Source organism: Coenobita brevimanus, chromosome 40, assembly GCF_032717465.1.
Source record: "Coenobita brevimanus isolate Jiangsu-jjx chromosome 40, ASM3271746v2, whole genome shotgun sequence".
Classification (NCBI taxonomy): domain Eukaryota; kingdom Metazoa; phylum Arthropoda; class Malacostraca; order Decapoda; family Coenobitidae; genus Coenobita; species Coenobita brevimanus.
In genome coordinates, this window is record NC_136993.1 from 61,387,476 (window position 1) to 61,400,668 (window position 13,193).

Here is a 13,193-nt window from a genome sequence, read left to right on the forward strand (position 1 = left end):
TGATCCTTGATTTACACTTACTTTAGTTTTAGGAGCGAGAGGGAGTAATAGAGAAGTTTTTATGGGTAGCGTGAGGAGGGAGAGAATATTATTAATACTTCCTTTCTCGATATTCTTTCGCCGTAATGGGGGTATGTCTTTTTAGGCACAGGCTTATTAATTACATATATGCCAGAAAGGTCCTCCGGGTATAGTCCATAGAATCTCGCTTCACAGCGTGGGGAAAGATGGAATACTCTTAATACTACTTTCACAATATTACTTCGCGGCTAGCCAATAGATCTTGTTTCAGCGTGGGGAGAGATAGAACACTATTAACATTCCTTTCTCACAGTCTTCCTTCACAGCAACGGGGGTATGTCTTTATAGATATCAGGGGTGGCACTCGCACATATAGTCACTCAGTTCTTAGTCCACATTCTCGACCTTTAACTTATTGTGATCTGATTTACCCCGATATGTATTACATGGATTCACTGCACAATACTTATTCTAGGAGAGAGTCACACTTAACCTAAATCACCTATTTTACATTATCACCCGTATTTTCTTAGGGAGAAAGACAGGAGCACGACATTGGTGATCCGGCTGAGCTAGGGGCACCGTCAAGGCAGGGCGAGCCGAGAGGGCACGGGGCGGCTCGCAAGGGCGTCCTCTCGTGTCTGGGACTCCCTGTGGCTTCCGGACTGGGCTCCGGCGTGTGGCCCTTGGGACTGGGGCCAAATAGCTCCAGGAACCTCTGTGTCAGGTCCCGGCTTCGTGGGGGCGTGGAGAGGTCTCGCCCGGGTGTTCTGGGGAGGAACGAGAGAGACGGTGGGCTGCGGTCTCCAACGTCTAGAGGCGCCGTCAGGGGAGGACTGCGGCAGCGACTTTCACTGGGGCCCGACAGGTGCGTCTGCTCTAGAGCCAGACGTAAAGAACAAGACCGGGGGAGGCGAGGAGGCCTGTCCGGGGTGTTCTGGGACAGAGAGCCTGGATTTCAATCTCCGGCTGTGGAGACGTTCCTCTCCTTTGCACGCCCTCGGAGCGACCGTAGATCGTCTCACGAGGCTGAGAGCGACCATAGATCGTCTCTACCTGGACACTGGGGGAGCGACCATTGATCGTCTCTACCCGGACACTGTGGGAGCGACCATCGATCGTCTCTACCTGAACACTGTGGGAGCGACCATCGATCGTCTCTACCTGAACACTGTGGGAGCAACCATTGATCGTCTCTACCTGGACACTGTGGGAGCGACCATCGATCGTCTCTACCGGAACACTGTGGGAGCGACCCTTGATCGTCTCTACCTGGACACTGTGGGAGCGACCATCGATCATCTCTACCGGAACACTAAGGGAGCGACCATTGATCGTCTCTACCTGGACACTGTGGGAGCGACCATCGATCGTCTCTACCGGAACACTAAGGGTGCGACCATTGATCGTCTCTACCTGGACACTGTGGGAGCGACCATCGATCGTCTCTACCGGAACACTAAGGGAGCGACCATTGATCGTCTCTACCTGGACACTGTGGGAGCGACCATCGATCGTCTCTACCGGAACACTAAGGGAGCGACCATTGATCGTCTCTACCTGGACACTGTGGGAGCGACCATCGATCGTCTCTACCGGAACACTAAGGGAGCGACCATTGATCGTCTCTACCTGGACACTGTGGGAGCGACCATCGATCGTCTCTACCGGAACACTAAGGGAGCGACCATTGATCGTCTCTACCTGGACACTGTGGGAGCGACCATCGATCGTCTCTACCGGAACACTAAGGGAGCGACCATTGATCGTCTCTACCTGGACACTGTGGGAGCGACCATTGATCGTCTCTACCGGAACACTAAGGGAGCCACCATTGATCATCTCTACCTGGACACTTTGGGAGTGACCATTGATCGTCTCTACCGAAACACTTTGGGAGCGACCATTGATCGTCTCTACCAGAGGGGCGCCGTCTGGAGTTTGAGTTCTAACTCCACCCCTAGCTAATTCAGTGATTCCGCCACGCGAAGGTAGTGTCCTTTGCCTACGGTGGCGGCGGCATTGTGGCTTCATGTCACAGGGGCGCACAGCCCGGGCTGACATGCGTCGCTGTTGCCCGGAGTGGTGGTGGCTGGTGGCGGCTACCCCGTGGGGTCCGTGTGGGGGTGTCAGCATGTTTGTGGGCAAACTCTGTTGTTCCTGGTTCGCCCTGTCGTCGGGGATACTATGATATTCTTCGGGAGCACTGTTAAAGCCACGCATTTCACCACCCTGTTCTTGTAAAAAGTCACGTCCCCGTGGCTGGAGGTGGAACATTAGTGTGTTGGGAGTGGTGTAGACGGGCTGGAGGTGTCGCAGTGTGTTCTGCCAGGCGACAGTGTAGGAATTCTCCTCTTGTGCTGGGTCGTAGGTGAGGAAGAGTGTGGAGGGGGCGGTGGTAGACTGGAGGATGTTTAACAGGTGGTGTGGCCTGCGGAGCCGGTGGTTCCTGCTAAGCGTAGGCGCCCATACGGCCCGCTTGATCCTCATGTTGCTTGTTGTGGCTGTTGGTGTGGTTGGGGGATGAATGCTGGATACTGTGGGTGAAGGCTGGGTTTTGTGTCGTGGTAATACGGCGTTGAGTCTCTGGGTAGTATAGGTAGAGGGGATTTGGGCCTGATGTAGCTTGACGGTGTGTGTGTATCGGGTGAGTGGACATGAGAGTCGGCCAGAGGGGGTGGTGGTGGTGGTTCTGAGGGTGGGTGTGGGTGGGGAAGTAGGCGTGCGGGGTGAGCGGGGTCGGTTAGCACGGGCCGTCGCGCGTGTTGGGGGCGCGGGAGAAGGTGAGAACGTTGGAGTGGGCGTGCGTAGGTGTGGAGGGGAGAGGGCGGTGGTAGTGGGTTGTCCTGCAGGGGTGGCGGGGTGGGCAGGGCACGTGGGCTTGGGTGGAAAGGGTGAGGCGGCGGAGGGAAGGGGTGAGGGTGAGCGAGGCATGGCGGGTGAGATGTCAGGTGAGGTGCAGAGGGTGGTGGAGGCGGTGGAGGCTGAGGTGGTAGGGGAGTTGGCTTGGAGGGTAGGTGGAGAGGAGGGAGTGCGATCTTGTGGTACCATCCCGGTGTTTGGTGGTGGAGTGGTCTGGGCGGTAGCAGGGCTCTGTGCTAGTGGTGTGGGGTGGGCGTTGGGTACGAAGCTAGGGGATGGTGCGGGTGTGGGGGCGATGGCGGACGGTGTGCGGTGCTGAAACCGTGGTGGCCTGGTAGGGGCTGTGGAGTGGGATGTGGCAGGTGGTGTGTGCCGTCGGAGCCGAGGAAAGGTGGGGTGAAGTGTAGGGGGAGAGGGAGCTGGTGGTGGTGGGGAGATGCGGCCTCGCGAGGTTGTCTGAATGCTCGGGGATGAGGAGGAGGGTGTGATAGGGAAGGTGAATGAGTTAACTGTGTGAGCGGGGAAAGCGAACGGTGGTGAAGTGATGGCGGTGGGTGGCGCGGGGTGGGAGGTGGAAGGCAGTAGACGGGGGAGGTGGTTTTAGGAAGTAGGTTAGGGGAAGATGTGGAGAGGGTCCTAGGAGGCCTGTGAAGAGGGAGGCCGGTTTTGTGTTGCGGGAGTATAGTGGTGTGTGGGGTGGGAGGGTTAGAACTAGGGGCAGGAATAGGGGAAGGTAGAACAGAAGAGATAGTGGAAGGGGAGGAAAAGGAAAGATAACGTTCTCCCCTGTTGTAGACTGGGGGAGAGGTGAGGTGGCCCCCGCCATTACGGTGGGATGCGGGGGCAGTGGGGGGGCGCTTTTTGTTTTTCCCTTTTTGTTTTTTCTTCCCCTGGGGCTTAGGGGAATTTGCGTATGGTGGGGAGGTTTGTAAGCGCCCTCATGTCATTTGGCTGCACTGGGCAGCTTCTAGCTGCTCACGGATGTCGTGGATCGGACATCCGTGGTAGCAAGGAGAAAATTCCCACGGGTTGATGGTGATGAGGTCAACGGGGAATTGCTTTATTTCGCCGACGCGTTGAGGGGTGGCATGGACGGCTAAAAGGCGTCTCATTAAACTGATATCTCTATCCATGTCTCCTGTTGGATCATGGATAGTGAAGTGTTGTCTTACAACACTTGGGAGTACTCTTAGGAGAGTATTAAATGTATGCTGATCCCAGGTTTCTTCATCTGCCTCCAGGTAGGCAGCAGTAACCAGGCGTCTTGCCTGTAACAGGGTATTAACTAAATCCCCGTCGAATGCAAAACTATCCAATTTGGATACAGCCACTACTTTCCCTAATGATGGGGTGATGGCTTGGACAGTGAACTTGGTAAAGTTCTGCCAGGTGAGTTCTGGGACGATTTTCGGCGCAATGTTTGCTGCGGCTTTACCCAGTAGTGGTAGTGTGACTGCAATTTTTTGTTGGTCGTTTTCAAAGCCAATATCCAGTAAGGGTTTAATTATTGCAAGATATGTGTGTATGTCATACTGGTCGGGGTCAAACTTGGGTAACTGAACGTGCGGTTTAGTTGCCATTTTTCCAAATATTTCCTGCTTACCTCTCTTCTACGCTCGGATCTAGAACCACCGCTGGCCACCAGTGTAATGCTGGGTAGAATTAGGCTCGACTTCTCGTTCCTATTTCACCCAACGTGGAGCGGGGTCCTCTTTCAAGACCGGAGCTAGTGCAATAAAGAGAGGCAGGACACAAAAACTCTCGGCAACACCGTACACGTATATTACCACAGTCAGACACAGGACAATTCAGCAGATATTACAACACAATAAAGAGCAATATAAAACCTTATCTAAGATATGTGTATCTCGCAGGATACTTGCTTTCTTGATACTAATGACAACACAACAATCCTAGTGTATCAGGAGTGCAATAAATACAAGTGCGCGCAGAGCGCGGGGGGGGGGGAAAGGGGGGGTTGTGACTCACTAGGAGGAGATAGGGGAGGTGCGGAGAGTGACTTAGAACGGCGAGGAGAAAGTTATGGTAATAATGGAAGACGACAGATATTAGCCGGGGAGTTTATATGGTTTCCACTAGTTAAGATACTTTGGCAAATGACTCTGATCCTTGATTTACACTTACTTTAGTTTTAGGAGTGAGAGCGAGTAATAGAGAAGAGTTTATGGGTAGCGTGAGGAGGAAGAGAATATTATTAATACTTCCTTTCTCGATATTCTTTCGCCGTAATGGGGGTATGTCTTTTTAGGCACAGGCTTATTAATTACATATATGCCAGAAAGGTCCTCCAGGTATAGTCCATAGAATCTCGCTTCACAGCGTGGGGAAAGATGGAATACTCTTAATACTACTTTCACAATATTACTTCGCAGCTAGCCAATAGATCTTGTTTCAGCGTGGGGAGAGATAGAACACTATTAACATTCCTTTCTCACAGTCTTCCTTCACAGCAACGGGGGTATGTCTTTATAGATATCAGGGGTGGCACTCGCACATATAGTCACTTAGTTCTTAGTCCACATTCTCGACCTTTAACTTCTCGTGATCTCATTTACCCCGATATGTATTACATGGATTCACTGCACAATACTTATTCTAGGAGAGAGTCACACTTAACCTAAATCACCTATTTTACATTATCACCCGTATTTTCTTAGGGAGAAAGACAGGAGCACGACATTGGTGATCCGGCTGAGCTAGGGGCACCGTCAAGGCAGGGTGAGCCGAGAGGGCACGGGGCGGCTCGCAAGGGCGTCCTCTCGTGTCTGGGACTACCTGTGGCTTCCGGACTGGGCTCCGGCGTGTGGCCCTTGGGACTGGGGCCAAATAGCTCCAGGAACCACTGTGTCAGGTCCCGGCGTCGTGGGGGCGTGGAGAGGTCTCGCCCGGGTGTTCTGGGGAGGAACGAGAGAGACGGTGGGCTGCGGTCTCCAATGTCTAGAGGCACCGTCAGGGGAGGACTGCGGCAGCGACTTTCACTGGGGCCCGACAGGTGCGTCTGCTCTAGAGCCAGGTGTAAAGAATAGAGACCGGGGGAGGCGAGGGGGCCTGTCCGGGGTGTTCTGGGACAGAGAGCCTGGATTTCAATCTCCGGCTGTGGAGACGTCCCTCTCCTTTGCACGCCCTCGGAGCGACCGTAGATCGTCTCACAAGGCTGGCAGCGACCATAGATCGTCTCTACCTGGACACTGGGGGAGCGACCATTGATCGTCTCTACCCGGACACTGTGGGAGCGACCATTGATCGTCTCTACCTGAACACTGTGGGAGCGACCATTGATCGTCTCTACCTGAACACTGTGGGAGCGACCATTGATCGTCTCTACCTGAACACTGTGGGAGCGACCATTGATCGTCTCTACCTGGACACTGGGGGAGCGACCATTGATCGTCTCTACCTGGACACTGTGGGAGCGACCATTGATCGTCTCTACCTGAACACTGTGGGAGCGACCATTGATCGTCTCTACCTGGACACTGGGGGAGCGACCATTGATCGTCTCTACCTGGACACTGTGGGAGCAACCATTGATCGTCTCTACCGGAACACTAAGGGAGCGACCATTGATCGTCTCTACCTGGACACTGTGGAAGCGACCATTGATCGTCTCTACCGGAACACTAAGGGAGCGACCATTGATCGTCTCTACCTGGACACTGTGGGAGCGACCATTGATCGTCTCTACTGGAACACTAAGGGAGCGACCATTGATCATCTCTACCTGAACACTGTGGGAGCGACCATTGATCGTCTCTACCGAAACACTTTGGGAGCGACCATAGATCGTCTCTACCAGAGGGGCGCCGTCTGGAGTTTGAGTTCTAACTCCACCCCTAGCTAACTCAGTGATTCCGCCACGCGAAGGTAGTGTCCTTCGCCTACGGTGGCGGCGGCATGGTGGCTGCATGTCACAGGGGTGCACGGCCCGGGCTGACATGCGTCGCTGCTGCCCAGAGTGGTGGTGGCTGGTGGCGGCTACCCCGTGGGGTCCTTGTGGGGGTGTCGGCATGTTTGTGGGCAAACTCTGTTGTTCCTGGTTCGCCCTGTCGTTGGGGATACTATGGTATTCTTCAGGAGCACTGTTAAAGCCACGCATTTCAATATCAATAGGATTGTCTTGTCTCTATACAAAGTATTATCAAGATACTGTAGGATGTTTGTGATAGACTTTTAAAAATGAAAGTCTGTGAACCCAGTCATTTCAAGCGTAATTCTAAAGCATTATCTTTTATTAACCCAGTATCCTTTGTGTTCAACTACTACGATCAAAACCTTATTCAATCCTTTAAAAGCAACTTGCACTGTCCATTCCAACTTTTTTTGTTTTGTTTTTATCCTCGTGTTTGATCTTCGTGTATAACGTTGAAAAATCATATGTTGCTGCGTTTCTTGCATCTATTTTATGATTGATGAAATCAATATCCTTTCTGCACATTTCTGCGTTATCACATATCCACATGCAGTTGATTCCTGCATATAAATTTAGTTTATAACAATATCTTTTGTTCTTTTAAATCAATTTATAAATGTGTGATAGTTTTTTTGCCGGTGATTTTATTGCACATACTCTGGAGGAAATTTTGAATCTGAATGCATCTTGACTGTATTTTCATTTAGCCTAACAAATAATTTTATGGTGATGTGGTGACACTGTATTTTGCGTGAAGCGGTCAGATATTACGAAACAATCGGTCAGTGGAACAAAATATTGCTACAGACTTACTTGTATGAAAGTAATTCTTTAATCACAGTAAATTAATACACTCCCTTGAAATTTCGATAGAGAAATATGAAATGTCGGTACCGGTAAGCCAGAGAAAGAGTATTCCTCTGGGACTTGACACAGTGAAACAGGAGCGGAGTCACCCCCCCCCCTCTCTCTCCCAAGTAATACAGAACTGACATAAGGTGGTATTGGTGATGACAGTGGTGGTGGTGGTGATTGAGAGAGTCACCCAGGCGACGTAGACAGAATGGAAAGTAGGAGTCATATTCTGGGGGAGGAGTAAGCTGTGCTTGAGCACACTGAGTCTCTACAATGTGGTTGGATAGATGAGAAACGGCCAAAGTTGGTTTTATTTCAAACTGTCATTACTGTTGTTACAATCAGAACCAGTAGGGGTAAGTATATAAAGGCATTTAATGTGTAACAGTATGCTGTTATCCACAACATATGAGAAAGGCACGAAAACGAAAGAAGACCAACTGTGTATTATTTTATTGTATATATACCTACGTCCTATATTATAATGTTACAAGTAAGTATAGTATAGAGAACAGCATGTGTTGAAAGGTATGATGTCTTATACATTCTCGCTCCCATCTCCACCATCCTTCTCTCTGGGTTCCTATCTAGGTCTCAAACAAACGCCTTTCATAAGCTGTCGTCCCCCACTCCCATCCATTGTTAACCAACATAAACAACGATAATGATGAAATGATCCGATAGGTATTGATTATTTTAATATTATCATACACCTCTGTATTAAGCACCAACAACTCAATAACATACAGTACTTTGGTATACCTGTCAACTACTTCATCCTATTGTAAGCTGTTACGTGACAAACGCACTGCAAGTTGGACCTTGTGTTACAAGTACATACGGTTGTTTATCGTTAACACAGGTTATGTTTGGTTTTGGACGTCCATTAACTCATATTAACGTGGGAATCCTTACATTATAAACACATAAGGTTTATGTTCATCATTAACGGATGAACGAAACGAATTAGGGATCCGCTCTGATGAACCACAAACTTTCTTCTTTAATTAAAACATTCTGACCTTTTGCACAACAGTGACAATGTGTTATTAAGTATATGATTGAATGTGGGTCAGTCATACACATAATGACATTGTGTCATTGTTGTGACAAGAGGTCGGAATATTTTCGTTCAGGCAGAGAGTTTGTGGTTAGTCAGAGCTAATCCCTGATTCGTTTCATTCATCCATTAACCCCTAAACCGAGGGGTTGTTTTTGCTTGACTTGCGTGTCTCGCGGGCATATTCGCGCTCCGACAGACTCTCTAAAAATATTTGCCAAAAATCAGTTATTAGTCCTAGAATATTAAAATTACATATGCATATGGCACATACCTTCAGCTTTCTCCTGCGATGTTTGTTGAGCCTTCGTCGAGTACCGTAGGACTTGTGGAGACCTCTGAAGTTGGGTAACGAAGTCTCCACTTTACACTTCCCGACAACCTGTAATATGATTACCACAGCCTGATATTATCACTAGAAACACTATTCTATGATTCTCAAATAGTTTGGAATCCATACTCCAAAAAAAAAAAAAAAAAAAACACTGTGAAAGCAATGAAAATTACGAGAGCGTATGACCTTCCCACTTGCATTCGTTCGCCGCTGGTGTTCTGTCATTTATTATTCATAAAAACACTCACACTTTATATTTCTATTACTATATAACACTGTATATCTACAATCTTTATCCATAAGTTTCCTTCAGTAATAGTAGTTTATTGTCACTGTAGGCATTCAATTTCTCTTTCAGTAAAATACGTAGCATTCACTTTCTCGTCCTGTATACTGGCGTTGAGAGTGAATCTGTCACCCTCACTTGCACTGTCATAACTCATAGTATTCATACATGCTAGAGTGAAACTTTCACTTTCATTACTTCTAGTATATATACTCGTATTCTTATATTACTACTCACTTACATTTCTATTTACATTCTCTATTTTATTTACATTATTTACAGTTCTATTTTATTTACACTGTGTTATGCACTGTCATTTGCAGTAACTTATAAAACTATTTCCCACTCTTCACTTATATTTACATTCATTGCTTTCACTTGGTGTTTACACATTATTTACACATTATTTACATTTCCACTTGCACTGTTTTACTCACCAGAAAGATCGTAGTCACTGTCTATAATTTTCATTGACAAATTAGCCAGTTGACGTTCCACAGCAGTCACTTAGCCCTTTACCTCTTTCCACACGAGGTTTAGTAGGGAGTAGAGGTCACAAGGCCCTATGCATGGGGCTAAAAAGCGGCAGAATTGGACAGGCGCGAATCTGACGTGGTTTCACCTTGAAAGACGACAGTAAACTGAATACAATGTGGTGGCCTAGCTGCCTAGGGGGAGTGCTATGCTGTCAATGTCAGCGTGGTGACAGCTGCTGATATATACGCTATGAAATGATTGGCAGGAAATCTAGACAATACATAATGAATTAGGTAGTTCCAGGTGAATGTAAATATCACTTAGGCTTCTCCCTTCCTTTCTTATATATATTTTTATTACAAGAATAGACTATACAACATATTTCAAGGGGAAATGATCAGCGAAAATTGGCGAATGAGTGCATGTGAGGTGTTGTCAGGTGATAATTAGCCAATTCCAGGTGTATGGCACTATCACTTATTTCTTTTTTGTATATATTATTTGGTATAAGAATAGGGCATAAGACGTATTTCAATGGATGAAATCAGTGGAAAATTCCAGGGAAGATTTAATTAGCATAGCACGGCCGGGCAGGCGAGAGTAGGGAGGGGAGTCAAGAACGGGGAGAAATGGCTAAATTGTCAACCATGGATGGAAGTACAGATGAGATTAGAAGTGCTGACTAGTGATGGACATTGGTAGTACTGATAGATGATACAAACCACCACTTGAAAGCCCAGGCGAATTCAAAATAACACAGAATCACAAAAGTGATGCCCCGCGGTATGATCCCTTGCTCCCAAGCGTCACGAAAGTGACGCCTCGTGGTTAAGGGGTTAATGACAGGAACATTAACCTTAAGTATTTATAATGTAAGGCTTAAATTGCCACATTAATATGAATAATAATGGACAACCAAAAATCACACATAACTTGTGTTATCGGTAAACAACCATGTCCTTGTAACACAAGGTCCAACTTGCATTGCAGATTTCAGAACTCCGTATTATAATTTTATAACTCATAGACAGATAGATAGATAGAAGCAACAAGCCAGGGGGTGAGACAGGAAGTGAGTCAGCGGGAATCGACCAAAGGGAAACGGGCTTGCAACCCTTAAGTTAAGGAATGCTTGACGTGCACCGGAAGCAGTACATACACACAGACATACAGTGTTCTAGAAGCTTCAACAACAGTATAGCCCACGTGACACGACCCCTGCAAAACGAGAATGTAGAAATCAGAGATCAGAGAGGGGCTAGCCATAGAACCGACATGTAGTGGAGAGAAGGAGGCTAGCAACATGGGCGAGAGGGTGGCAGAGAGAGAGAGAGAGAGAGAGACAGGGAGGTAGCTAGCGGGACTCTATACTTTACTCGTGTGTGAGAGACTTTAGTCATCTTTTCAAGACAAAAAAAATAATACATAGTCCCATACTCATCTTTACTGTCATTGCATGACAATGGGAATTAAGATAATCTACTTACAAACAAACTCACGTATAACTACCGCTCGTCCACGAGTCTAATATATGTATAACTGATCTACAAAACACACTACAAAAAGCTACAACATTTTTACACATATGTCACGTAACAGCTTACAACAGGATGATATAGTTGGCAAGTATACCAAAGTGATGTATGTGATTGAGTTGTTGGTGCTTAATACAGAGGTGTATGATAATATTAATATGACCAATACCTGTCGGATCATGTCATCATTATCATTGTTTATGTTGGTTAACAATGGATGGGAGTGGGGGACGACAGTGTATGACAGGCGTTTGTTTGAGACTGAGAAACCAAGAGAGAAGGGTGGTGGAGGTGGGAGCGAGAATGTATGAGAAAAGACATCGCATCTTGCAACACATGCTGTTCAGTATACTATATTTATTTGCAACATTATAATATAGGATGTATGTATATTAACAATAACACATAATACATTGTAGGTCATTCATTTTCGTGCCCTTCTCATGAGTTGTGGATAACACAATAGTATTACACATTAAATGCCTTTATATACTTACCCCTACTGGTTCAGATTGTCTATAAATACAACCATAACACACTGTAACATCACCAGCTTTGGCCATTCCTCATCTGTTCAACAACGTTTACGCTGGGATTGGAGGAGGGACGGTGGATGTGGGGTGTTCGATTGTCTGGTCGCTCACTGGCCGTGACTCCGGCTACAAAGGGGGGGGGTGAAGAAACTCGTGCTTTCAGGTGTACACTTCTGTCTCTAAGGTACACTCGCCCAAATATGTGATGACTCGATTCCCAGTACCTTTCGTTCAGAAAGGGGTATCTGGCAACTGCCACGGCCTAGTTTTATTTTGACGAATGCACACCGAAAGAAGGAGTATTTAGGTAAACAGCTTCCAAAAGCATTATATTGTTGTGGGATATTCTTCCCACAGCATGGTGGGGAACGGGCAAACAGGAGAGCCCGTCAGGGAAAAATGCAGAAACAGCTCCACTGGTGGAGCAAAGCACGGACAGCAGAACGACGGACAGGGCAAGGGCGGCAGAGAAAGGGAACGAGGCGATGGTGGAGACAACAGCCAGATGATCGACGAGACAAGGGGAGGGAGAGCGATAGACTGCACGGCGCCAGATGAAAAGGAGGCGCCGGCAAGCTCAGGTGAAACCCCAAACGACTCGATGATGGTTGGCGGCCGGCTGCTCGGATGTTCGTGGAGGGCGGAGAGGGACGAGAGCTTGGTGAAAGAAACGGCGCCGATGGTAAGGGCGCCGAAGCTCAGGATCGAAGCGTCCCGACTCCGCCCTCAACACCCATTCACTCGCTCCAGCTCTCCACTGCAGCAGGTGGATACACAAAGGTCAGGCCCAGTTCAGGTGATCACCAGGGCACAACCTCAGTCAAGGTATTGGCGGAGGGAGGGTGGTCGGCCAGGTAAAAGTGGGCGGACGAGCCTCAACCTCCTGGTGGGCTGACAGGGCACTCCCTTAGATGGAGAACAGGCCCGTCCCTCGGATGAAACGACTGCAGTGGAGAGCTGGTCCCGCCGGGAACAGCGGTGGAGGTGTTGCCTCGGCGAGAGGTGGACTGCGAGTGGTCGAGCATTATATAAAGAGTTTTTACTGTATATATCTCACATTACGGAAGAGGAAACCATAGTATAATAAAGTTGAGGCTTAGCTGTACGAAAGAATGTGAAACGCACTCCCTATTGCTCAACGGTTTCCAAGTTAAAACGCAGAGAAACTCTTGTAATACTTATTTTACATCCTAAATTAAAAATACTGGTGGAAAAATGTCCCATAACCTGAAACCCACAGATAATGGTAATGTCAAAATCACGAGTGCCATCATATCAGAAAAATAAACATTTAAATGC